Source organism: Canis aureus, chromosome 10, assembly GCF_053574225.1.
Source record: "Canis aureus isolate CA01 chromosome 10, VMU_Caureus_v.1.0, whole genome shotgun sequence".
Classification (NCBI taxonomy): domain Eukaryota; kingdom Metazoa; phylum Chordata; class Mammalia; order Carnivora; family Canidae; genus Canis; species Canis aureus.
In genome coordinates, this window is record NC_135620.1 from 65,167,464 (window position 1) to 65,195,051 (window position 27,588).

Genomic DNA, 27,588 nt, shown 5'->3' on the forward strand with positions numbered 1-27,588 from the left:
CTGGTACCGTGTGGGGGATATTTTGGTAATGAGGCTGCACGGCTGCGCGGAAATCCCTCTTTAACCTGCAAAGTAACACATTTTAGCTTCACCTGTCATCTCTCCGTCTCACAGGGAAGTAGCTGAGGCTCAGAGAGGTAAAGTACCTTGCCCAGTGTTACGCAGCAGAGTGCCTGGAGTCAGGGTTGAATTCGGAAAACATCAACACCAAGGTTGGTGCCACAGCCACGACATACGTGTGCCTCCCGATGATCACAAAGGCCACGATTTAAGTGACAGCAGCCCCTCCTGTTAGCAAAAGGAGCTTCCATGTATAAAATAGATCTCCGTCTTATGACTGGGGTTGTACCACAGGACAACAAGGTAAAATGATTTAGATACTTTTCTCCTGCTTTTAATTCAGAAAAGAGATTATCTCCCTAGGAGCTGCTTGAAGGAAGCTGGAAAGGAAAGGTCAGAGCCAACCCCACCTCCATGCTATGAATCACTCCCTTGGAGGGCTGAGCTATGCCTTCCACATCTAGGCTCTTATTTTTAACTTTGCAAGTCTTGGTTATTCTGGCTTCCTAGGGAAAACCCCTCTGGTGCCTGAGCCTCACTCAAAGTCCGGGTGGTTGTGGGCATCTAGCAGGTGGAAGGGGAGTACAGAGCAGGCTTGTCCCCTTCCCTGGCTTCTACCGGGGAAGGTTCCTGATCTCTGGGGCCCTAAAGCCAGAACTCAACACCCACCATCACCCCTACCTCTTGTCCCCAAACATACTCAGTTTAGTTGCATTCTAGAGGGAAATCCCCCTTCTGGGTCTTGCCTGGCCTTGGAAATTGTGCTGAGCCACGGGTGCCTTCACGAGCGGCTGATTCGTGGTTACATAATCACAGGAAGGGCAGCCTACCCAGGGCAGGGGTATATCCAATCATGCATTTCTTCCTTCCTAAGACTCCACTCTGGACACAGGATTCCAGGATTCTGGGCAGCTGAGAGTGTGAGCGGCACGGGAGGTAGGCAGAGGTGGGTTATCTGAAGCCTGGTTATGTCCGGGTAATGGGGCCAGGCTGGGATGAGTAGGAACCCAGGAGGGACATTATGCAGGGCAGTGCCAGGTCAGGTTTTATAAACTGTCTCTGCTGATCACTTGGAGGCTGGATTTGAGTGGAAAGACCAAAGGCAGGAGATCATCAAGGGGCTGCTGCTGCAGTCCCAGAGAGAAGTGTTAAGGGTCAGAGCCGGTGACACATCCAGGGCATGCAGAGGCAGGCCCTGGTGAGTCCTCTGGTGAAACTCTGGCAGAGAATAAGGCAGGCTGGAGAAATGTCTTTTTTAAGACTTTGTGATTGATTAGGTGAGAAAGGTAGAAGGGGTAGGAGGAGTCAAGGATGACTCTCAGGGTTCTGGCTGGGACATGTGGGGGGATGATGGTGTCAGCTGTTAGAGAATTGTCTTTCCCTCCTGTCTTTGTTGGCTCAGGCTGCCTTACCAAAATGCCCTAGAATAGGAGGGGGAGCAACTGTAATTTATTTTGTTCACAGGCCTGGAGGCAGCAAGTCCAAGGTCAAGGTGGCAGCATAACCATGATGAGAGCTTCCTTCCTGGTCTATAGATGGTTGCCTTCTCATTGTATGCCCGCATGGCCTGTGTGCTTACAGAGAGAGAGAACAAGCTCTCTGGTTTTTTTCTTATAAGGGCACTAATCCCATCAGACCAGGGCCTCTTGATTGCATGATCTCATCTCGCCCTAATTACTTCCCAAAGGCCACAGCTCCATCACTTTGGGGCTAGGGCTTCAACATATGGATTTTGGGGGATATGGTTAATTCATAACACCTCTCTACTAAAAAGACGGAAGTCATAGTGCCACATATCCCAGGCCACTCCCTGTTGAGCCTCTATGATGACCTTAGGAGGAAGCCTGCAAGCACATGTGTTCACATTCATTCATTTATCCTTCCACCCACAAGGGGAGATTGTCGAAAAGGAGCCTCCTTAGGCAAGTTGGGAGTCAGTTAGGAGTTAACAGTGAAGACTTTTCCTGACCAAAGCATGGCAGGTTGGTTCCCACCCAACCTAGAAACAGCTGAATCAGACGCACCCCTGTCTTCAGGGATCTCATTATTTTGTAGATCCAGGGGCAGCTCTCTTGGGAGAGCTTCAGGTCATGGACATCTTGCTTCTGGATGTGAAGGTCTTTAGGAGTGACCCCATCACTCTCCTCTTTGGGACAGGCATTCATCTAATGCTCCAGGCAGGGGACGGTCTGCTTGCCCGACTTCTAAGTTCCTGGTCTGAGTGAACCCAGCTCAGTTTCTCAGGGTGACAGAAATTGTAATCTAAGTGAACTGAGAGCATTTAACCTGTCTGACTGTGCATTTGCTGAGTCCAAAGACATTGCAGACTGAAGGTCACCAAACAGGAAGACATTCTTGTTAAAAACAGAAAGAACGAGGTGAAGGCTTTCACCTCAGCAGACTCTGCTCTCCCTTCCTGCCGCCTCCTACCCCCCATCCCTGGAGGTCTGCGTTTGCCCAGGGTTATCTGTGGGGTCACTGGGTCTTAGCTCTCTCCAGTGAAAGGAAGAGAAGCCAGGGCTACTGTGGATCAGGTCCTCACTTGCTCTATCTCATTTGAACTCCTCGTAACGCCTTTTTTGTGAAGAGGTGGTTGGAGCCCATCTCACAGTGGAAGAAATTGGGGCTCCAAGAGGTACAGTACTTTGCCTAAAAGTAACGTGCTAAACTTGCGTTTGAGTCTGAATCCAGTTGGCTACTAAGCCTATGCTCCTTTCGCCATTCCATATCACCCATTGGCACACACACAGCACTTTCCATGGCTCCTAATACTCATCCTCTTCTCCTGTAAGTCATGGCTACTTAGATCCAGACTTCTCCCCTTAGTAGAAATGAACAGTCTGGGGGCAGTGACCTTCTTGCTTAACCCTTCAATCCCCACCATACCCAGCAAGGGACCCAATATATAGTAGTATCTAAAAATTGCTTGTTTTTACTGACTTAAAGACTTAGATTCACATATACACCATGATTGGTCCTATCCAAAGGACAAAGCCCACTAACCACACGTGGCATTTCCCTGTACCCTGAGCTGATTGACTCACCACCCCAGCTCTGTCTCTTGCCCATCCTCTTGGGTAGCAGGAACATCGTTCAAGCAGTGACTTCTTCCACCTGGCAAAACTCTGATCAGAGATGCGAAGGGATGCTATGTTATCTGGGGCAGGTTATATAGGACAGTGATGCTTTGGACTCCACAAATTCCCAAATCTATGTTGCAAGGTCTGTTTTCAATCTTCAGGCATTGTAGGCATCTCCTGGGGCTACAAGAAGAATGCTCTCATTTCAGGACAGAGTATAGCCAAGAGCCAACTTGGCAAGGGCCAGAGGGATATAAATTCAGAGTGACAACCTAAGGAACATGGTTTTAATAGAAACATACTTCTATTTCTTCTCCAATCACATGTCGACTGTCTGTTTGCATGGGGAGACCTAAGCTCAAATGAGGATTGTCAGAATTGGTAATGGAGGGGCTCTGCTTTTCCCCTAAAGCTCCCCTGTCCTCCAGATGACGACGCTGAGAGATTGCTTGGGTGGCTGGGGACTTCATGAAGTCAGCATTACAGAACAGCCAGGGCAAATGTAGGTATATGTGCTTTATGCCATGGGGTACAATTCTGACAAAATTCATTTGAGAAAGTGTTAACAAATCCCTGGACTGTATCGGGCACATGCTAGGTGGCAATGTTTCAATGAATAAAATACCTCTTTAAGGAGCTTGTGGTCCAATGGAGGAGACAGACATATAGAGAATTGCCTAATTAGAATGATGAATGTGTCCCAAGTGACATCTTTGGGCATGGCCTGGAGGGTGGAGAAAAGGCAACTTCGGAGAGAGTGCCTGGAAGGGCCCAACAGGAGACCTCAGGATGAACAAGCAGGGGAGGAGCATTGCAAGAAGATGGAGGCATTAAAAAGAGTGGAGTGTTTGGGGAGCTAACCTAATAGAGCTTGACTGGGCCCAACATTGTGTTTCAGGCATGGTGGAGAAGTAGGAGACGTCCCCGGGGAACTGCATGGTGGTTAGATTACTCATTGCCACACCAAGAAGCTTGGACTTTCCCTTTGGCAACACAATGGGAATAACATGGTCAGAGGTACACAGTGGAACAGTCACCACCACGGGTGCAGCATGAGGGCTGAAGGAGACTGGAATCCGGGCAACAAAAGGATCAAAAAATGGGGTTGATGTGGTGGAAGGTGATGGGGACCTGAAGCAGGACAGGACAGTAGGATTGAAGAGACAGGAACGATCAAGGAGATAGCAAAGAGGCATTCTTTAGACATTGTCAATAAATCACCTGGTGTCCACCAAGACCTTTCTGCGGTATCAGGACCTCAAAATGGACATCCTCCTTCCTGTGGGATGCTTTCATAAAAAGAAATGCAGGGGTTCAGAAAGGAAGGCATTCTCATGGACATAAGGGGTTTACTGTCTATAGGGCTCCTTCCTGTGCTTTATCTTTTTTTTTTTTTTAAGATTTTATTTATTTATTCATGAGAGACACAGAGAAAGATACAGAGACATGGGCAGAAGGAGAAGCAGGCTCGCTGCGGAGAGCCCAATGGGGGACTCGATCCCAGGACCCCGGGATCACACCCTGAGCTGAAGATGCTCAACCACTGAGGCACACAGGCATCCCCCTGTGCCTTATCTTACTTGTCATTACAGGAGTCCTGAGAGGCACATTATTAGTCTTTAAAATTATGTTTTGGTAAAAAAAAATTATGTTTTGGTTTATCGGATTATCAAAAAAGATATAGAAACAATAATTGTGGAATGCTTAACATACTTTAAAAAAAAAAAAAGGAGTAGGAAGTTAGAATTGCCTTAGCCCCAGATTGATAATGAGTTAATTTGTTGGTCAACCGGCTGCTTAGAATGCCATGTTAAGTGAAAAAAATACAAACATTTCAATCCCAATTTTATAACCATAACAACAAAAGGTATTTTTCTAGCCTTTATTGTGGCTACAAAATTGGGATTGAAATATAAATAAGTTTTACCTTTTTTTTTTCTTAGCATTAGATTGCAACCTTTTTTAACGCTAATAAATCAAGCCTGCAAGCCTAATTTCGCACTGCTGCACGGTCCTCAAACACACGGGTGTGCTGTAATTTATTAATACAAGTATCTGCTAATAAGGTGTTGAGGGACATTTCCATATATGGAAACTTTTGCTTTCATAAATATGCTTTGCTAGCCACCCAGTAACCTACATTGCCCTCCTTTTATTTCTCAATTCATTTCTTTTTTTTTAATAATAAATTTATTTTTTATTGGTGTTCAATTTGCCAACATACAGAATAACACCCAGTGCTCATCCCGTCAAGTGCCCCCCTCAGTGCCCGTCACCCATTGACCCCCACCCCCCTCCCTCCTCCCCTTCCACCACCCCTAGTTCGTTTCCCAGAGTTAGGAGTCTTTATTCATTTCTTGCAGCAAATTCCTAGAAGTGTAATCTCTGGGGGAAAAGGATATGTGAATTTCAAAGACTCGGTATTTAATTAGTGATTTCAATCCGCCACACCTTCCCGCAGTGAATGAGCCAGCTTCTGTTACCGACCTTCATCAGCACTGATCACTATCTTTTAAAAAGCTTTGTCAATCTGATAGACATAAAGCCGTATCTCATCATTGGGTTAATTGGAGTGTCCTTATCACTAGTGTGGTTCAACTCTTTCTCTTGTTTTCTAGATGAGGAAACTGAGGGTGAGTGACTTGCCCATACCACGGATCCCACGGATCGATCCAGTAGGCCGCAACGTTGGATGTAAGCCAGCCCACGCAGACTCCCTGGCCTGCTGACTCCCCCATGGGTGACACCGCTCCATCGCCCCGTTGATGCTGGGGAGAGTCCCCCTGACTTCTCTGTGTTGACTGGGTTTCCATTCCTTGAGGCCACACCGTCAGGAGCTGCTGCTGGCCTGCTATGTCAAAGCAAGAAGACACCCTTCCTGGTGAGGGGCAGCGGCTCCCTCAGCCTGTCAGAGGGACAGTTCATGCTGTGCTCAGGGTGGAGGCCACAGGTATGGCAAATGCTTAGGTGGCTGGTTTCTATTGAACTCCTGGAAAGAAAATGAGAGAAGGACCTGAACCCCATGTTCTTTAGAGAAAACAAGCCTGAGCTGGCAGCCCACAGCCAAATAAACCCTCCCTTGCTGCCTCGGGGCAGGTTCTGCAGCCTGGCACACGAGGAGGCCCTGAGAACCAGGCCCGGCCTACCTCCACCCCGGGATCCACACCACCGTCTGCCATGCCAGCGTCGTTTGCTCACACTCCGTGTTTTCCTAGCATCTGCCTGTGTCTTGTCCTCCCTTTCCTCATCCTCTTCTCTGTTCCTTGTCCTTTTCAGAGGCCTCGATAGCACCAGCCTTGACTCTACCTAAAGTCCTCCCCTGGGGACAGGATTGGTTGTTTGATGTGTCCTTGAAGGGAACGTGTCTTACTCACCCCCGTGTGGTCCTGGTCCCACGTTCTCAAGGTGAATGGACTGAATGGGGGTTGAAAGTCCCACAGAGAATCTACAGGATTCCATTTGGCATTGGCTGCAGATTCCTTCATTCACCCAATGTGTGTTCACGGAGGGGCCACAGCGAGCCAGACGCCGTTGGGCGCAGCCATAGAACAGACACTCCCTGTTCCAGCACGGAGGCTGTCAGCTTTCCAGCAGCTCTGTGTGTTGGCAGCTCTCAGCTGTGTCCCTCTGTGGGAATGTCCTCAGCTGAAGAGAGTGCCTAGCCCCAGCTTTCACTCCCTCTTTGAGGCAGCCTTTATCCAAGACAGGTCAATGGGAGGGTCTGGTCTCAATTCAAGACAACTCTGAAGGGTCGTCCTCAGCTCAGAGTCTCTGTAGGACCAGCTGAGTCCTGTGTGGCTCCTGCTTTGCAGGTCAACTTCTCCATGTGTCCAGTCCTGCCTTCCCCGCTGTTGTACAGGGCTCGATCCCAAAGACTCTCCCCAGGAGAGTCTTCATCTCCAGGGATGCCACCTTGCTGGGGATCCCACCCTGTGACAGTGGTAAGCAAAACAGGCATGATACCTGTTCTCACAGAGCTTTGAAGCTGGCCTAGTCATCAGACCTGCCTTTGTTTCTCCCCAAGGCCTATCCTAGAACATCCAGGCCCATTATAGGTGTGCTCATGGTGACGCTTGCCAGTGGTCCAAGCAAAAACCCTTACAGCCGTGCCATTCCCTGCAGCCATAATTAAGACAAGAACAGGACTGACTTGGCATCTTGTAATCACTCATATTTGTTCCATAAATCTGATATTGAGTGTCCTCTGTGTCCCAGGTCCCTGTGCCGAGGCCAGGGACAGAGATACGTAAGGTGTAGTTCTGGACTTTGAAGACCATCGTCTGGACAGGAAGATGGATAAGTAACCGGACAGTTGGGGACATAACCGGATCAAGGCCCCAGTGAAGTCCTGCAGAGCACTCTGGGAGCTCAGAGGACATGGTAATGGCCGATTTAGGGGACCAGGGAAGGAATCCCAGAGAAGCAGAAGGAGGGGAGCAGGGTGAGGGTGGTGTTGATCAGATAAAGAAGGAGAAATGAATTTCAGATCGAAGAAATGTGTGTATCAAAGCACAACTAGGGGTGAGAGAATGAGCACATTCGTGTTCATTATTCACTGAGCTCCACAACACCCGAACAAGGTTGTCTGCAGGGATCCTTATCCCTATTTTATAGAGAAGCAGAGGCCCTGGGAGGATAACTAGCTTGTTATATATGGCTGCTGGACTTGAACCCGAGTCCTCTGGTATCAAATCGACGGCTCTGTTTATTACCCTGGTCAGCAAATACGGAATTTTGTTTCCGTGGCCAGTATGGTGCCCGATGAGGATTAAAAGGCATGGAATATCAAGGCTCAACTCCAGATGTGCTTGCGTATAGCATAAACAACAACAACAACAGCAACGTGATAAGGTCATGGGACAAATGCTGGAATAAAGGTTCATGCAAATGCCCTGGGATCATGGCAGAGATAGGCCCCAGAGAAATGTGCTTAGCCCTGTTTAATATTTGGTACCAGTGATTTGGACAAAGACATATAAAGTCCGCTTATCACATCTGTGGCTGACATGCAGCTGGGAGGGATAGAAAAAATGATTGATGACAAAATCAAACTTCTAAATGATCTCAGTTGGCTGGAACGATGAGCCAAATCCAGTGAGATGGAGTGCAGCAGGGGTCCACGTGAGGGCCAGCATTTCCCTTCAAACAATCAATTGTGCGAGAATAGGAGGGAGCCCGGCCTGGCCCCCGGCCATAGGGGAGAGATGTAGGGACTTCCCCCGGCCTCAAGTCCAACTTACACCCAGTGTTTAAATTCAAAGTCTAACCAACTAGCACGCTCTCAAGTCTGTGTGAACATCATGGTCAGAGCGGTGGCTCACGTTTAGTGGGACAGCTCATGAATCAACTTTGAGGGTGGCCTGATTGGGGTGGGGGTCGGGGAGAGCATCTTCGGATGGAGGAGGAAGTTACTTACACACTTCTCCATTGAACGATGCTCCCCCTGCACCTACCACCTGGCTGGTCCTGGATAATACGGAATGTTGGTCTAGGACGCACTGGGACCTTGGCCGAAGGACTTGCACTTACATTCTGCTGTTCATCTGTTGTGTGACACTGGGAAAGTCACAGAACCCTGCTAGGCTTCAGTATCCTTCTAGAACGGGCACATCCATTGCAATTTCAAAGAGTCCTGTGAGTAACGAATGAGATCACGTATGTAGAATGCTAGACACAGGGCTTAGCCCGAAGGCGGTATTAAAAAATAATAGCACAAACTATTTACCATCCAGATAAATCCAGAGACATCTATCAACAGGCTGTAGGTCCCCAGGTCCTTTCGACTTAGGTTTAGAATCAGGCCTTCCGTCTTCAGGTAGGTTTCAGAAGGGATGATTTTTCTTTGTGTGATCATGCCTTTCTGTTGGAGGTGTGTGTCTGCGTATGGGTGCCTGCGTGTGTGTGTCTGTGCGTGTGTGTGTTGAAGTGCAGTAGAGTTCAAGACTGTGGAAGGACCCAGCTCTGGAATCCCTGGAGGCGTTACACAGGTGACAGAGACAGTCATCCACCTACCGAGCTGCTCCACAGCTCATCGGGTCCCGGAAGGCACTTGAATGAGGGTGGCAGGCAAAGCTGTCTTGGGCCCGATCTCCAAAATTCAGTCCACTTTGATTCAAGTTGATCTTGGGGCCTCTGGGGTCTCAGTTTCCTCATCTAACAAGTAAGAGGGTTAGATGAGCCGAGTGCTTCCCAGAGACGCACCCTGGGGAAGATGCTGCGTGCATCGAGGTCAGCTCCAGGCCGCTCCCTCCTCAGCTACAGTCCGGCTGCCCCACGTTAGGCTACCATGGAGATGAAGCCCCCCTGGCTGTGAGCACCCAGGCAGGGAAAAAAAAAAAGTAATTCAGGCAGGTCCTTTCCGGCCAGGCCCACAGCCAGACTCCAGGGCCGCTGTGCGGAGGGCCCTTCCCCGCTCTGGGGGAAGCGGGCGAGGCTGCCTTCAGCTCAGGTGGTGATCCCGGGGTATTGCCCAGGGTATTGCAGATTGAGCGAAGTAGTGAGAGTGCACGCTTGCCATTTGTGTCGACGAGTCTCTTTGAAATTTTACTTCCGATGACAGTATTAATAATGAAGTGACAAAAACGAGTTGGAGACTCCAGCTCACTTTGTATTGCGGTATCGCACATGCAGACTTGCCTCGATTGACAGCGTCTGTCAAGAACAGTGTTAGCCACAGCATAAATAATTAGATGCAACTTTACACTGTGCTCTCATTTTAAAATTTTTAAAAAATGTCCTTTTTACATGACACTATGAGGTTGCCAACTTTCTTTTTTCTGCAAAAAATGGCTTTTCTTTCTGAGATTATCCCTTTCCCTTTTGAGGAGCTAGAGTGTGAAACTGTCATCCTTTTATGAGACGACATAGCAAGTGATGGAAGAGGTCTTTATTTTTATTTGAAATTGTTTTTTTATCGTATTGCTTGGAAGGATAAAAGGTTAATGACCTTGTGATTATTTCCCTCTCTAAAAAAACATTGGCCGGGTCCAGGAAAATACAAGAAAAAAAAAAAAGCCTAAAAACACATTAAAAAAGAATTTATGGATTATATCCCTAAAGGAAGGAGATAGATTTATAATCATTAAATAAAACACATGGTCGAGAGGGTTAATTTTGTGTCAACTTGCTTATGCCACAGGGTGCCCAGATGTTGGGTCGAACATCATGCTGGGTGTTTTGGGATGACGTTAACATTTAAATCAGTGGACTGAGGAAGGAAGATTGCCTGCCTGCCGTGATACAGGTGGGCCTTGTTCAATCAGTTGAAGGCCCGTGGGACTAGAACGGAAAGGACCCTCCCCAGAGTAAGAGAGAATTCTTCTCGCCTGACTACCTTCACACTTGGATATTGGCCTTTTTGTTAACTTTGAACTTGGACTAAGCCATTGGCTCTTCTTGGGTCTTGAGCCTGCTAACCCTTCAGGCTACCGCTAACCAGCAGTTGTCCTGTTTCTTAGGACTTTGGGCTTGGAATAGAATCAAACCATCGGGTCCCTCTGGGTCTCCAGCTTGCTGGTTCACCCTGCTTGATCTTGGGACTTGTCAGTCTCCATGATTATGAGCGGAATTACATGAGTCAATTCTTTCTTATACACACACACACACACACACACGTCTACAGAAGTATATATATACAAGTGTATATATGTGTACAAAGTTATTTATTTGTTTATTTATTTATTTATTTATCCATATAGTCTATCCCTGACTCAAACCCAAAAATGTCATCAGAGGTCCCCAAATAGCTCATGGCAAATAAAAAGAGCAACTGCTCTCTCAATCTACTTCTTTGGGACCTTCTGCCTCTGTCACTTAAACCCCTCTGCTCCTTCCAGATAGAATGACCTCCTTCCCATCCCATCTTTATCTGTCAAAATCTTACATGTTCTTCGGGCACTGGGGGGTTCAGTGGTTGAGCATCTGCCTTCAGCTCAGTGATCCCGGGGTCCTGGGATCAAGTCCTGCATCGGGCTCCCCGTAGGGAGCCTGCTTCTCCCTCTGCCTGTGTCTCTGCCTCTCTCTCTCTGTCCCTCATGAATAAATGCATAAAATCTTGAGAAAAAAAAAAAGAAAACCTTACATGTTCTTGAAGGCCAATTTCAAATATCACTGCCAAAGGAAGCCTCTGTTTTGCTTCCCCTGACGGCACGCGATCTCTAAGTCCACAGAGCCCTCGGCCATCCCTTCTTGGCTTCAGACTCTGCTTTACTGTGTGCTTATCAGTGCATTTCTGTCTCTTCCCTCCCCACTGGTGGACAGACAGCCGCTCCAGAGCAAGAACTGTCTTTCTCTCTTCCTCCTGGGGGAAGGCGGCTAATAAATATGGGACCAGTTGAATGGAATTGAAGAGTTCACCCTCGCTCCTCTGACTCAAACAACCCACACAAAATTGCTGGGTTGTAAATTTGCGCAGGAAATCTCAAAACATCAAATGTCATCTCTTACTTGCCATCTCCCCACTTTGGACTCAGGACAAGCCTGAAATGGCCCTGTCAGAATCGGTTTTCTTTGGCTGCAACCCCAAAAAGACCTGAGGTGTGAGTGGGAAGGAAAAAAATAAAGTCAGGTTTTTGAATCTGAAAAAAAAAAACAAAAACAAAAACAAAAAAACAAAAAAACAAAAAAAAAACAAAAAAAAAACAACCCATGAGAAGTGTTTGGGATAGATTTTTCTAAAGTTTGTGAGGAAGACATGTTCACCACCCCCCCCACTTTATTTACCCAGCAAGCTTCTTTCTGCAGGACAACCCACCATGGACACGCAGAACCTGGTGGCTACATAAGGCAGTGGCCTTGGCAACACGCTGATTATAGATGGATATGCGTACAGCTTAGCGTGGCATTCAAGGCTCCCTAACCTACAGTTACAATCCTCTTCCTCCTTCTCTTCAGCTCACTAAATTCAGCTGGTGCAGCCGAGCCAACATTTGCCGTATCCTGCACTGTACCAGGAAGCCAGGAAGCCTGGACTGAGAAGATTAAGTCCATCTCTTCCAGAGGATCAACACTAGATGGTTCTAAAGAAGGAGCGATGTTCATCAAACATGGAACAGAGGAAGTCAGGACTCCGAGCCACATTGCAGAAAACAGTGACACCAGCCAGAACTGGGCTTAATTGCTGTAGGTTCTGTAGATGGTGCTTGTAAAGATAGATTTCTATTTACTTTCTAGGGATTATAAAAAACATTTTTAAAAAGATCTAATTTATTTATTTGAGAGAGAGAGAGAGAAGCAGACTTCCCCCTTCCCTGAGCAGGAAACCCAATGTGGGGCTCGATCCCCGGACTCTGGAAATCATGACCTGAGCCGAAGGCAGATGCTTAACTGACTGAACCACCCAGGAGCCCCAATGACATTTTAAAAATTACATTTTTTTTGGTTTGTTGTATAGTAACCTTATCCAAATTATTTAATCTTTTCAAGCCATGTTTATTCAACCTTAAGATGAATGTCAACATACATAGTAGCTTCTCAAAAAGTGTTTTGCATCAATAGTGGGTAAGAGTGCTCCACGGATTTCCAAATATTATTTGATTTCTACTGGTTTGTGTACACACGGTATAAAGCAGTGTTTGATAGCCTGTGTTCCTGTGGAGGGAAAAGAAGGGGTGCGCAGGCACCAGGACCTCTTCCAAGTCACATTCAGGAATCGCTTGGTGACCCCACATAGATCACTTTATTTTTCTATCCCTCCCTCATGCCTGACGTAGAAGACAAGGAATACTGTCTCTGCCTTCTATCTACCTCCTCCAAAGATAGAGAAGATGATTTAGAGTCCAGGACACAGTGAGTACCTTTGGGAAAATGGAAGGCAAGATTTTTTTGGTCAATTGCCCTCCCTCTCGTTGCTATTCTTTGCCAAAGACAGTTTTTCATGACATGTTTGTATTCTTCAAGGCTGGTAAGACCTCCAGCTTGGAAAACAAAAGTGCTTAACTGCGAGAATGACCTGGTCTCGACTTCAAACTTGGAGAAGCTTGACAAATACGTTGAGGACGAAAGATGCGTGTCTACCTCGGAAGTGAGTACAGGACTGGCGGACGGTTGTCGTGAGGAGAACCCTGGGGTCAGGACACCTGGGTTTGAATTCCTGTGCTGCTTTTCATCAGCTATTTGACAGAGAGGAGCAAATGAATTCACTTCTCTGGTTCTTACTTTTTTTTTTGTAGATAAAATAGCAATATTTTATCTATTTCTCCTAAGGTTTCGCATCCACACAGGCCCTCAGTATATTTAGTCTTGAAGCTCAGGCACTTAGAAGGTGACACTGTATGGAAGGCTACCGAAGCTCCGCACATCTCTGGTGCCCCATGGAGAGACATCTCTATCTTCTCTCTCTTCATTCGCTCCCGTGGTGATCTAGTGTTTCATGGTCTCCAATACCATCTACGTGTCTGTGATTGTCATCGACCTGGATACTCTGCAGTATCCCCTTGGACGCCTAACAAGCTTCTCAAACTCAACTGGCTTCACCTACGATCATCCCCAGCTCTGCACATGGCAGCTTCTTCCACTCACTTAGGCTCAAACCCTCAGAGTCTTTCTTGACTCCTCTCTCTCAAATCCACGTTCAAGCTCTCAGCAAATCCCAGAGGCTCTCTTCGTTTCCATGATACGTACCAGAGCCCGGCCCCTTCTCACCACCTCTAGGGTTGTCACTTTCTGATCCAACACACCATTTGCCTTCTTCGCCTGGATTCCTGCAACGGCTACCTGACCAGACTCTCTGCTTCTGTGCTTGCTCATATAGAAACTCTTCTCAACACAGCAGCTAGCGCCATCCTATCTTAAAAAAATACTAAGTCCAATCCTGTCACTCCTGTTCAAAACCTCCTCAAGATGCTCCACTTCTACAGAGTCAAGCCAAAGTGTTACCACAATCCCCACAACCCCCATACCTCTCTGACTTCTGGCTCCTTCCACTCCAGCTCCACTAGTCTCTGCCCCTCGGTACCCCGGGAGCGCTCCTGCTCACAGCCTTCACTCCAGTGGTTTCTTCTGCTTTCAATACCAGCTTCCCAAATAGTTCCATATCTCACTCTCTCACTTCCTTCAACTTTTGTTCGAATGTCACTTTCTCAACAAAGCCTTCCCTGACTATTTATTATTTATTTACTTAGATTACTTTTAAAGATTTTTATTTATTTGTTTATGAGAGAGAGAGTGAAGAGTGAGTGAGGGAAAGGAAGGGAGCAGCAGATTCCCAGCTGGGCAGGGAGCCCGATGCAGGGCTTGATCCCAGGACCCAGAGACCATGCATGACCTGAGCCTAAGGCAGATGCTTAATCAACTGAGCCACCCAGGTGCACCTGCCTGACCACCCCATTTAAAACTATACCCTGATACCAGCTCCCCAATCCCCTTCCCTATTTTTTTGTATCCATAGCACTTTTGACCTTCCAACATTCTATATTCTACTTACAGCTCTCTGTGAGAGCAGATCATTTTATTTTTTTAATTCACTGATTTATTCCTCTGTAACCATGCCTGGTCCCTGGTAGGTACTTAGTAAATATTTGTTGAATGAATGAACAGCATATTCTATCCTATAAATAAGAATAAGGAGTATCAGTTCATGTACTCTTGAAAACAACCATCGGTTACATTATCTTCCATTTACAGATTAAAACACTGAAGCTCTGAGAGATTGAATAATTTACTTAAAGAACGTGTATGGACAGATTAAATCAGGTCTCACGGTTTGCAAATCCATGCTCTTTCTATTATGTTATAAAACAGGATACATTTGAAAAGCACCCTAAAATTTATGCTTACAAATTTTCTTTTTAAATTTCTGGCCTTACCTCCTTGCATAATTCCTTCAGGTCCGGCATCTATCAGGACGTTTAGATAAGAAAGGATTCTGTGCCCCAGCACACATCCTACAGTGATCTGTACGTGTGTTGAGCCTTGGCTCTGTTCCCAGACAGAGTCTTCTCTGTCCCCTCTCACTGGGCCATCAGAGTGTAGAAAACCAGGCTGGGGAGGGCTGGTGTTTCATGCAAACGCTGACAAGTCCCTTGACTTCATGTCCTAGTGCCTGACACCTCCTCCCCCTGTCAGGCAGCCTTCTGTGTCTAGGCTTCTGAAACAACTTTTTCCTTCCTTCACACAGCTTTTGTCTTCCTGCTCTTAGCTTGACGTTGTGTCTGGCCACACGGGCCATGTTGGCTATTTTTACTGACAGCAGCCACCAGCGCATATGGTTCCTATTACCACAAACTGTTACCTTCATTGAAACCAGTTTGCAAATGAGTGGACTGCAGACAGCAGGGAGGTCAAGTCCACGTGGCCACTCACAGGACTCCTGGGATTGGCCTGGACAGGTATGTTGGTCTTCATGAATGTCCTTTAAAACCAAATTGGGTTGGACAAAATGCTGATTAATTACACAGATTTTATTTTTTTTCTTCTCCTTTTCTTCCATGCTCAATTTAGTAGGTTTTCAATGGGGTCAAATTTCAAAGACAGGCTGCTTTTTATAGAGAGACAAATTTGAGTTTTGTTTCTTTCCATTTCGGGAGCTTGCTCCGTGATGATATCTAGATGAGACGTGATCCATGTTAACCCCTCAGGGAGTGACGAACAATGCCACGCAGCTCTCAGTGCAGAGAATAGGAGCAGATGATGGGATGTGGTGGGTCCTGAGCACCTCCTGCCTCTAGGCGGATGCTTAGACACTCGGAGCTTCAATGTTATGGATAACACTTCCCTCACTACGGAAAACACCTTAGAAGCCACAAAACGTTTTCAAACACAGCATCTTATTGGAGTCTCACAGCCTTGCTTCAAGACTGGGTTTTTCACTTCTCTCTTAGAGGTAACGGGACAGAAGCTTGGAGGGCCTCACTCACTCTCTCAAGTCTCCGTACCTAGTAAGGAATGTCAGCCTGGACCTCAGGCCTCAACACTACTGTTGCCTGAATGGCCTGAAACAAAACCAGGCAAGACTTGTTCAAAGACATCAGCTAGCAGCTTGCAGCAGGGCCTGATGGGGCATGTCTCATCGAAACTGGAAGCTGGCATTGAGACCCGGGCTCACGATGGCACTCTAAAGCTGCTGCCACTCCAGCTGGATGACACAAAATGGGTGTAAACAAAGGGCTTCTTCCTGCAGTGTAGAATGTCATCTTAGGAAGGTCTGGGAGCTATGGTAGTGCACTGCACGCAAGCCTGCCAGAGCGGCGGGGAGGTGAAAAGGAAAGCTCTGGAATTGGAATGAGTCTGGAGGCAGGGGTAAGTTATCACGAGACCTCTTCCAGACTGACCCGCTGTGATTTGGGACCTCCCAGTCAGGCCCTCCGAGGTCTTCTGGCCTCCGCTTTCCTTGCTTCCAGCTCCGCTGAGTTCTTTTAGACACACACAGCTTTTTCCCACTTAAGGGTCTTTTGGCATGATATTCTCTTTCTCTCTCTCTCTCTTTTAATATTTTTAAAATTTAAATTCAATTTGCCAACATACAGTATACACCCAGTGCTCATCCCATAGGCATAGTATTCTCTTTACCTGAAACACTCATCCCCTGTTCTTTGCAAGTCGGTTTTCCACATAAATGTCCCCAGCTCAGAAAGTCTTTCCTTGGCCACTAAAATGGGTTGAATAGTGACTACCCCCTCACCTCTGAAAAAAATATATTCATGGGCCAACATCTGAAAACTTTCCTGTTTGGAAAAAGGAGGTCTTTGCAGATGCAATCAAGTTCAGGATCTTGAGACGACATCATCCTGTATTTTGGGGTCTAAATCCAATGACAGGCATCCTTAGTCTGTATAAGAAGAAGAGAGAATGTGGAGACATGCAGAGAGGAGGCAGTGTGAAGACGGAGTTAGAGACCGGAGTTATGCAGGTCTGTGCCAAGGAATGGTAACAGCCACCAGAAGCTGTTGGAAGCAAGGAATGAGCACCCACCCCCACCCCCACCTGGGATCCCTCAGACAACACAGCCCTGCTGACACTTGTACTTCAGAAGTCTGGCCCTAGAACTCGGAGAATACATTTCTGTTCTTTTTAACCCACTAATATGTGGTCATTTGCTCCAGCAGCCCTACCTGTGGAATAAATAAGTTCTGACTTTTCTGGCTTCATGTCACTCCCTGTGTCCCTCTACACTTCATGGCTGTCACATCCCTCTCCCCACTGCCCCCTCCCTCTTCAGTTCCTCTACGCATGCAGCTTCCTCCATCCAGATGCTGCCAACCCCTTGTCTACCTGGCAAACTCTATCTAGTTCTTCAAGACTGACTCCAGAGCCTTCCAAGGGAAGCACGGCCTACTTTCCATCCCTGTGGCCCATTGTTGCCTCTCTGCTGGAGCACATAAGGGAGCTCATGTGATGTCTGAGTACTTGGCTGACTTCCAAGTAGGTTCCAAGCTCTTAGGGCAGCCAGGACCAGGCCTCATTCCTGTCTGTCACCCAGGACCCGACACAGGGCCTCGCACTGTCAGGGTACTCCACGCCAGGGAGTTAAATACTGACTCTTTGCAGAAAATGGCTACTATAATCCACTTTTAAACATAGTATGTATGTATGTATGTATGTATGTATGTATGTATGTATGTATTTATTTATTTATTTATTTATTTATTTATTTTTAGGGCAGTTTAGATTTACAGAAAAATTAAGAAGATCGAACAGAGTTTCCATATACCCTGCCCCCAGGTTCTCCCACTATGAACGTCTTAACATTGGTAGGGTACATACGCTACAATTAATGAGCCAATATTAACATACTATTATTAACTACACTCCATGTTTTATTCCAATTTCCTTAGTTTTTACTTTGTTTGTTGTTGTCGTTGTTCCAAGGTCCCATCCAGGATACTGGCATTGCATTTAGTGGTTGTGTTGCCTTAGGCCTCTCTTGGCTGTAACAGTTTCAGACTTTCTTTGTTTTCGATGACCTAGACAGTGTGGAGGGGTACCGGGCAGGTATTTTATAGAACATCCCCCTATCGTTATGTAATGCATTTCTCGTGATTAGAGTGGGATGATGGGTTTTTAAGAGGAATCTCTCGCAGATGTAAAGGGCCACATCACATCATCACAGTGTAACAAGTGTGCATCTACTGACATGATTTAGGATGTTGATACTGACCTTGATCACCTCACAGAGGTCATATCTGTCAGGTTCTCCACTGCGAAGTTATTTTTCTGCCTTTTCCATACTCTGTACCCTGGCAGGAAATCACTACTAACAGCTACAATTCGTTCTTAAGCTGTAATTATGCTTTGATTTACTAAGTGGTGCTCTTGATAACATCCACCATTAATTAATTGTCCCAACCCTCTAAACAGGAAACTGATGGTCGGAGGGGTTAAATTATATTTCTAAGGTCATAGAGCTAGTAGGAATGGAGATGAATTCAGTTAGATTGGACTCCAAACGCCCTTTTTATACTGCTTCCCTAGAGTACTAATCAACTAAATCCTTAACATTGCCTTCCAAGTGTCCCAGGTCTTACTTTGCTGAGAGTGAAACAGAAACCTGGATTGGGAGCAATAATTTACCATCTATAATGTCTTTGGAAGCAGCTTAACATGCATGCAGATTTATTCCATGTACCAATATGAATCTCTTCATGTGCCCCCAGTACCATGAGGAAAAGTCGCCAACTCATGTCTGCTCTGCGTAGAGCACCGCGGGCATGTCAGGCAATAGCTGTGGTGCTCTGGCTCAGGTATATAGCACACTCAGAGTTGAGAGGAGTGGGAGGGCAGAAAGGTTTTAGGATTGTTGTTAAGGCTATAGGGAAGAAATGCAATATAACATCGCAGAATACCAGCGTTTAAGGAACTTGGATGTCCAGCAAGCGGTAGTGACAAACACAGCTCGCTATTCAGGGAGATGTTGGCAGAGCTGGAACCAGAAGCAATGTCTTTGGCTTCACTCAGAACTCTTTTATTGGAGAAAAGTGGCCTCCAAGAAGCGAAGTCATGGTTGATCATTTTGACACTCAGTAGGTTCCATCGGTAAGAACAGAGTCTAAGAAATGGGCTTTCCGTGACTGGGGAGCTATTGTCTTTACAGCACTCTGGTACCATTTGTGGGGCCGTGTTGGAACATAACTAATCCCTTATGAGCCTCATCTGTCCTCCATGAGTAAATCCTTAGCCTCTAGGTTAACTAGGACTAAAAGGTAAAGGGCCCATAATAGAGTATACAAAAAGATGGGAAACACTAAAGAAAGATGAGGAGATGCAATGATCCAAGATCTCTTATATCTTCCCTTCTGACCAGGAAAACATCTTGCTTTTCCCTGAGGCTATTTCCAGAGCTTGGATGAGGACCAGTGACAGGGTTGCAGGTCCACTGGTCTACATGACCACGAGCAGAAATCAGGTAACACAGGTTGGATCCTTTAACTTTTATAGGGTTTGTGGAATTACAACATCAAGGGCTACTATGATAAGTCAGGGGCATCTGAAACTGTTCAGAATAAATTCTTTTTAAGATATCTCTCTCCTATATCATCTCCTGTGTGTCTTCCAGTAAATTTGACATGATTGTCTTCATTTTAAAGAGGAATAAATGAAAGCTTAAAGAAGTTAAGTCTCTTAGTTGAGGCTATGAAGCTAAAACTGGATTCAAGATTTCAATCCTGATATTTTGACAATTTGATGGTAATCATCTTGGTCTCTTATTTCTGTTTGTAACATACACCAATTGATTCTAAATATCCTATAATGCATTCTAAGTCTAGATATTCCAATCAGTAACAACTAAAGAGGCAGTTTTGGGAGATGGATGACATATTCTATTTCCAAAAATTGAAAAATAAAAGGGGGGTAGGGAGCTGAGGGATTTGGGGTGGATCTTAAGGGATCTTATTGCTCCAGGGAATGCTAAAGATTCCAAATGCACTAGGGAACTGGCTGAGGTGGAAGCAGAAAAGAATATGGTATAAATAAAGCTACTAAAAGAGCTGAAGTGACTTTTAAGATGGGGGATGGAGTGGGGAGGGGGTCTGATTCATTTCTACTAGCCTAACAGTGCCCTGCAGTGAGCCTGACACATGTAGACTTCAGACTAGTGCTAGTTGAAAGGCAGAAAGAAAGAAAGAAAGAAAGAAAGAAAGAAAGAAAGAAAGAAAGGAAAAAGAAACAACAAAGAAAGACAATTGATGAGATAGGTTGAAACAGTCATTAGTTTACCTTCTTGGGGCTTTCCTTTTTGGGACATATTTCAAACAAAGTTTTTTCAAGTGTAAATGTAAGGGCTAATTACACAGAAGGAATCTCAAGCAGTAACAATGATGGAGAGACACAAAGGGTGACTAGCTTGGTGGGGCTAAGAGTGGGTGGGGAACTTCTTTTGATAATGGATCAAATGGATACAGAAGAAAGACAATGACACTGTGACAGTCAAGTTGCGGGGACAATGAATGAACAAGCAGCGTCTTGAAGAAAAACCTGTAAGACTAGAGAGACAGATAGAGATAATACCAAAAAAAGTGCAAATAATTGTTTAAAAGTCTAAACTCCAAGCAATAATCTAACTTCAAAGTGAGAAACCAAAGAATAGAGGGAAGTGGACAAGGGGTTTTCAGGAAGAAGCATTTCCTTCCCCATCCTGGGAGGTTGCGGGGCAGGCACTGAGTCCAGGAGGGCTATCCTCAGAAAACGCTCCATGCTCACTAAAGGGAAGGTGTTGAATCTGAGGAAAATGAGGGCAGTTTCCAGATGACAGGCAGGCACATTCTATCAGCCAGTGAATGAAACTCTTCACCCTCCCCTTCTCAAGATTTCTTTTTGTTTAAAAATAAACGAAATGAGCTTTCCTAATATACTATTTCTGGTCATAGACATAGCAGCAGACTTTGCTCACCTGCCCCCCCTCTGATCATCTCTCCAGGGCTGGGGAGTCAAGGATGAAGGGGTGTCGAGGGGAAGGGGCTGAGGTTCTTTGGAGAACACCGATGGAGAGACACCAGTAAGGAAAACCAACTTACCATGTGCTGGGCGGTGCGCGATGCATTTTCACATGGTTCATTTCATTTCCTCCAGACCATTGCCCTGTGACATGGCTGCACATATTTTTCCTGTTTTAGTATTGAAGAAACTAATTAAGTAATTCATCCAAGATCATACCACTTGTTGGTGATGGGGCAAAGATTCGACTCCAGGTTCTATGTTCATAATTGTGGTGGTGACTGCAACCCTCGGGCCCTCCCTGAGCCTCAGTATAATTTTGACTGAGGTCAGTGAGGCATGCATCACTTTGGAAATAAAAATCACCCAAACAAGAGAGATCAAACAACAGCAACAGCAACAACAACAACAACAAAAACCTGGAGAATGAAATGCCTGACACATTGCTGTGCATATAGTGGTTTTAAATGAGTGCTTCCCTGGGGTGCCTGGGTGGCATAGTCCGTTAAGGGTCATACTCCTGGTTTCAGCCCAGGTCGTGATCTCAGGGTCATGAGATCGAGCCCCGTGTCAGGCTCTGTGCTCAGCATGGGGTCTGCTTAAGACTCTCTCTCCCTCTGCCCCTCCTCTGATGCCCACACTCTCTCACGCTCTCTCAAAATAAAGAAATAAATCTTTCAATCAATGCTTCCCCTCCCTTGGCCTCCATCCCATACACTGTGCCCCAATATGACCACTCCCTTTGACAAATGGAGGGGTAGACTTAATGGGTGTTGTTTTGTTACATTCCCTTAGTGTGGATGGAGGCCAGCATTCCAGTGTCCATTATGCGGACAAACAAGGAGAGCTGTCTGAGACAAGGGTACTGGCCTGGCGGATGTGACCTCAGGTCCGTGGTAGGGTGCAAGCATAGGCCACCTGCACACTTAATTCTTGTTCTGTGTCAGTTAGTCTTTACTGCCTGAAGACACTTCCAAAGATATGTGATTTAATAAATGGACTAGTAATTTTACCTCCAAGACGAGTTGCTCCATTACATAATTCTCATAGCACAGGATTACTTATGAGTAAGACTGGAGCACCTGTGGGACACTAGACTTCGATGTACAGAATGTATCCATGGTAAATCGAATGAAAAAGGAAGTAGCAGTAAAACTGGATAAGTGAGGTAAGTAGCTGGTAGAGCAGAAGTCAAAGTATTTGCTAGGGTTTTACATATAGTAGGTGATGAAAAAAGATGTTAGGGACCACAAGAAAGAGGAGCAAATTATCAGTGTTCACCCTCCTATTCTCTTTTCTTTTCTTCATCCTATTAAAGGCAATTGTTTTCCCACTTATATCAGGCAGTTCAGCTACAGGAAACTGAGACATTGAAACATAGTGGCTTAAATATTCAGAGGGTGACTTTCTCACATCTGTTAAGTCTGGCTTCTGGAATTGGTTCAATGCTTCACCAATGTCAAGACCAGGAGTCACACAATTCCTTCAGCCTTTAATTCATTCTGAGCACCCCATAGTCAAAAAATAGCTGCCACAGCTCCAGGTATCACATGGTTTTTTTCAAGACAAAGAGAAGGGGGGAGGGACTGGGTAGACCACATATACCCTTTTTATCAGAAACACTAGTGTTTAACCACAAGCTGAAAGCAATATTAACAGAGATTGACTTATAATATGATCCACTGTAGAATCAAGTAACTGGAAACAAATTTTATGGCTAAAGAGAAAGGGACTGCTTAGGCATATGCTGTTACATCTTTACAATAGAAAATTAGGCAGACAATAAAATATTTTTAAAGAAATTGGAGATTTCTTAATGATATTGAAAAATGCTCATTTCAAGTTTTAAGTGAAAAAAGCAGAATTCAAGCTGTATGGTTGCAATTACAATATTTAAACATAGGTATACAGAAAGAGGATTGAAAGCGACTCTTCCAGGGTTATCAGAGTTTTTCCTTTTCTTTCTTTCTCTATACTTTGTCTCTCTGATATCTTCCCCAATGAACAGGTTTAGTAACCAGGAATTATATAATTAAAAAAGAGCTCACCCCTGCCAGATCTCCACCTTTTCCACTCCTTGATTCCCACTCCCCTCCTGCCAATAAACACTCACTCCCATGTCTAGTTCTCAACCCTTGACCTACACAGAGAGCTTCAGATTGTCAACTGCTAGAGCAAGTCAGATCATTCAATCCCCAGGCTGACTTTGGTAGGGCTGCCATATGTCCCAATTTTTACCTGCTGTATAGGTGTAATTATTAATGGACAATTCAACCTTTTCCTTTCAGAAATATCCAATGTGGATGGTAAATTATATGCTCTCCTTGAATTTGAAGGATGAATAGTGACTCTGAATGAAGCCAGGGATGTAAATAGACCATCAAGGCATTCCATTTTGCTAAGGTCACAGAACCCACTAGGTGCCATGGGACATTCAACAAAGCAAAGAGCCTTGGAGGGATGGAGATGTAGCTTCGAATTTGAACTCCATCTCTGACAAGCTGCCTAACCAGTGGATCTCCAAACTTTGGTGTCCTTTCCTACAAACTGAGCACTGTAACACCCACGTCACTGAACCATGACCTGAAGTAAGTGAGAGAGTCCATCCAAAGTGCCAGAGGGTCTGGCCTTTTGCCTGGCAAGCAGAAGCCAGCTACCACCCCCACTCTTATCATAACCACTCTGAGGTCAGTAACCCCAAGTGAATCCCAGGGATCCCCTAGGCTCTCCTTGGTGCAGAAATGGCAAGGAGGTATCCTGGAATCAATGTCAGGGTGATTCAGAGAAGTGGTGAAGGGCATAATCATATCTGATTTATATGCATGAACATGCAGGGAAGAATGTGAGAGAATTAGTGACAGGAATTAAAAAGGCTTTAAAAAACACGAATGTCACTTCCATCAGTTGACAATTTTCCAACCATGTTGGCTATCTGCTAGGGGATTCCGATATGCTCTTGATGTCTATTTGAGACTGTCCTTCTGGGAAAGGCCCGGGGGACATTCAGTGGGCCACTAAGAAGCTCTGTGTAAAGGGATGCCCCATCACAAACCTGGAGGAGCAGAATAAAAAGCTTGTGTGGACCCATCCTGGGTTTAGCCTTTGGACCTGAAACTCTGGCACTCCTTTCCCTGGGAAGGAATTAAATAATTTTTGAGCAATAATGCAAAGAGAAGAACAGCATTGTATCCAACTTCTGACATCTTCTCCTTGGTTGTCATAAAGTCAAGAGTCTTAGAAGCCAGGTTTTGTTGGGAAGAGAACCAAAACGACTTCAAAATTCCCAAAGCTCCCTTATTATCAAGAGCCACTTTGAGTGTGTTACCCTGAGCAACTTGGAAGGTGAGGTGGGATAGATTCCTGGAAACACAAAGAGAAAAAAGGGATGATTCCATTGAAGGGCTCATGGAGTAGAAATAAGAACAAGATCTCCAAGTCAGTGTCCTTACTACCACCGTCATTTGAGGGAGTCAACACTGGGGGGGAAGGATAGAATATTTCAGTAGAAGAGAATCAGAACATTGCCTTGCTTCCTTGATAATCTTGGGAACAGCTGATAGTAACATTGACAGCAACGAGAAGAGCTTATACTGTGGGCGTATCACGAGGGCCAGGTGGTGGTCTAAGTCCACTCCATACCCGATCCATTGAACTCTCACAGCGACCTTCTGGGGCAAGGACTAGCACTGGCCCTGTTTCAGAGATGAGGCCATGAAAGCACAGAATTTCAAATACATTGTCCAAGGCCATTGGCTAGAAAGTGACCAAGCTTGGTTTCAAGCACAGGAAGGATGATCCAGAGTTCATGCTTCAAGCCTCAAGCCACCGCTGCTTCTTGGTCGTGACATGAGATCATATGTCTTCGGGGCTTGTTATGAGCCAAATTCTGTTTTAAGTGTATTACAAGTATTATCTCATATGACACCCCAAAACCGTATGACATGGGTGCCATTGTCATCCGCCTCTACGCGTGGAACAGAGACCGAGGGAAGCTTTAAAACTTTCACAAAATCATACAGCCAGCAAGTGTCCCAGAAGGATTTGAACCCAGACTGTTTGGATCTGGATCCCTGCTGATGTAGCAGAGCCTCACGAGTCTGCAGTGCCAGGGAGAGCGGACATGGGACGACCCCGGGCTCTAATGAACCAGAGAAGCGGCCCTGGGGAGGACTTGGTCCTCTAGCTCGAAGACAGCACTTACCCACATTTCCCTGCTCCATCACCATCAAGACTCACCTGGACTTACAAAGGCTAGAGCTAAGCTCCTGCCACTTCCCCCCTCTCTTCTCTCTCCATCATCATCACAACATAACTGGAGTAATAGAAGGAGAACACTCATGCCCCATCACCTTCTCTTCTCTGTCTTCACCAAGGTTCCCCAGGATTAACAGAAAAGCCTCCCTAATGACTTGTCTGTGGTCCCTCCCCACCATAGCCAATCCCTCCTGTGTCACTTGAGACAGCTCAAGCTGACAAACCTTCAATGGTTCGCCTTGGCTACAGTAGCACCGTCCAATGGAACTTTCTGTGATGATAGAAATGGTCTATATCTGCCCTGCCCAATATAATGGCCACTAGACACAGGTGACTATTGAGCACTTGAAATATTATGACCTGTGCCACCAAGGAGCTGAATTTTTAATTTTATTTGATACAAATTTATTTAAATAGCCTCGTGTGGCTAATAACTAAAGGTGGGCTAGAGGGTGAAGCCCCACGTCTTTAGATTGACCCTTTCTGACCTGGGCACTGCCTTCTCATTTAGCCCAGAGTGTTCTTGCCACCCGTCCTTCCCCTGCAGCTGTTTGTAGGGTCTTGATCCAGCGGAGCTATTTTGTGCCTTCATGCTTTCGCAAGGCGCTGGGGCTAGTGCAACACAAGCAAGCTGCTCGCTCTCACTGCCATGCAGTGCTTTCCCTTCTCCATCAGTCCCCACTCGGTCTTCAAGCCCCACCTCAAACGTCTCTTCCACCGGAAAGCCTTTCCCAGCATCCCCAGCCAGAACTGGGTCTCTTCCCATCCATGTCACCAAAGCTTACACAACACTTGGCCATCTTTCTTCTGACCCTGAGCACCCCCTGCCTATTTGCCCAGCTGCCTCTCCCCCGGCCCGTCAGTTCTGAGACACCCTGGGACCACGAGTCATTCACCTCTACAGCATCGAGTCCTGGCCAGAGGAGGGGCTCATTCAGTGAATGTACATTCAATTATCGAAATGAATTTTTATGGCACTGGAGGTCTTCCATCCATCAGATCTGATCCACAGTGACAGCTGCCCCTACAATTCTCAGATGTGATCTTCTTGCATGCTCTTCTAAGTCTAGCTAGACTTCTCCCCCGAAAACCACCCCGTCCTCCCAGTCCCTGGCCTCTCCACCACACATCTGGCCACCTTCTCTCCCCTCCCTGCCGCAACATGTCCTTGCTCTGTTGGCCTCTGCCAGACTTTGGACTCTGGCCCACCCCCTCTTACCTCCAGTGGAATTGGATGCCGTTGGTCTTGGCAACAACCTGGAGGCTATACTTGTTCCTGTACCAGCGCTAATTAGTTACTGAACAAACAGCAAGAGAGCCTCAGGATAGGCCCGCGTGCAGGACTTTCAGACTGGGTGGAAAATGTCAAGATGTAATGAAACTTCTGCTCTGAATCACGTCTGGAGAATGAAATGTTAGAGAGAGCCAAGTCCTGCAACACATGAGAAAAATAGGAGAATGGGGCACAGTTCTCGGAGTTTCAAGTCTTCTGGAACATGGTTGGGAGGAGGTGGAAATTCATGTGGCCCGGCAGAGCCAGGATGCTGCTTTGCTGAGCTTCCCCTTGCTCTGGGTTCTGCTGCACAAACCCCTGGTGTTGACTGAGGTTTTGTGCCTGTGGATGGTTCAAAAGAGGCAAAAGGGGTGAAGATTCCTTTAAAATGTGGAACACCTAATATGGGACAGGAAGTTACAGCCACACGGGTTGCTTGGTGTCAGGGCTCATCTCCAACACCCTCGCTTATAATCAGAGGAATCGCAGCCCAGAGAGGGGAGGGGACTTTTCTGAGAGCACAGAGCAGTCAGTGGCAAGGGATTCTGGGCCTTGAAGCCAGGTTCCTTGGCTCCTAGGCAAGTGCTCTTTCTGCCGAAGCTCCAAGGAAGGATGTGGGCTCGGGAAACACAGGCTGACTTTCTTTTTACACCGTGTCCCCTTCCTTTCTTACAAGTGTCCCCAGCAGAGAGAAGAGCTGAAGCATCCGCTCTCGGCTCTGATGTCGCCACACCTTGGTGGTGGTGGTGGTGGCGGCGGTGGTGGTGACTGTGATGGGCTCAGAAGCTGGGGGCCAATGACCTCGGGGCAAGTCCAGGTACGCCACTTGTCTGCTCCTGCCTGGGTACGTGCTTTGGCTTTCTGGACTTCAGCTTTCCATCTGTGGAGTGGGGAGGTACAGCTGACCTCACGGACAGTTCCCGGGGAGTAAATGAGATCATGGTTGTTAGGTACCTAATTCATCAGGCCTGTTTATCACACTGAGCAGCTGCCCCGCGTCCAGAGGGCCGCAGGCCTCAGGCGACCAGCTGGTAGAGGCAGGTGGGGGTGGGG

At 46.3% G+C, this 27,588-nt stretch overlaps 4 long non-coding RNA genes across 10 annotated transcripts in view; 3 read left to right on the forward strand and 1 right to left on the reverse strand.

Moving 5' to 3' along the window:
* Positions 1-10,643, forward strand: part of LOC144322610 (uncharacterized) — a 54,433-nt gene extending 43,790 nt beyond the window's left edge. Inside the window, exons 8-9 of one of the 2 annotated variants that reach the window (XR_013388261.1) lie at positions 5,759-6,090; positions 6,417-10,643. This is a non-coding gene — a long non-coding RNA (uncharacterized LOC144322610). The other variant, XR_013388260.1, reaches the window with a different exon arrangement.
* LOC144322612 (uncharacterized) lies at positions 5,452-26,762 on the reverse strand. Its single transcript, XR_013388271.1, has 4 exons — positions 26,482-26,762; positions 8,866-9,791; positions 8,670-8,772; positions 5,452-6,129 (listed from the first exon to the last, which is right to left on the reverse strand). It is a non-coding gene; the product is annotated as an uncharacterized LOC144322612 (long non-coding RNA).
* LOC144321787 (uncharacterized) lies at positions 15,240-19,659 on the forward strand. Its single transcript, XR_013387301.1, has 3 exons — positions 15,240-15,466; positions 15,959-16,376; positions 19,378-19,659. It is a non-coding gene; the product is annotated as an uncharacterized LOC144321787 (long non-coding RNA).
* Positions 23,302-27,588, forward strand: part of LOC144322611 (uncharacterized) — a 35,274-nt gene continuing 30,987 nt past the window's right edge. For 5 of the 6 annotated variants that reach the window (XR_013388266.1, XR_013388268.1, XR_013388264.1 and 2 more), the window contains exon 1: positions 26,436-27,352. This is a non-coding gene — a long non-coding RNA (uncharacterized LOC144322611). Of the gene's footprint in view, positions 23,597-26,435; positions 27,353-27,588 lie in introns of those variants that run through there. The other variant, XR_013388267.1, reaches the window with a different exon arrangement.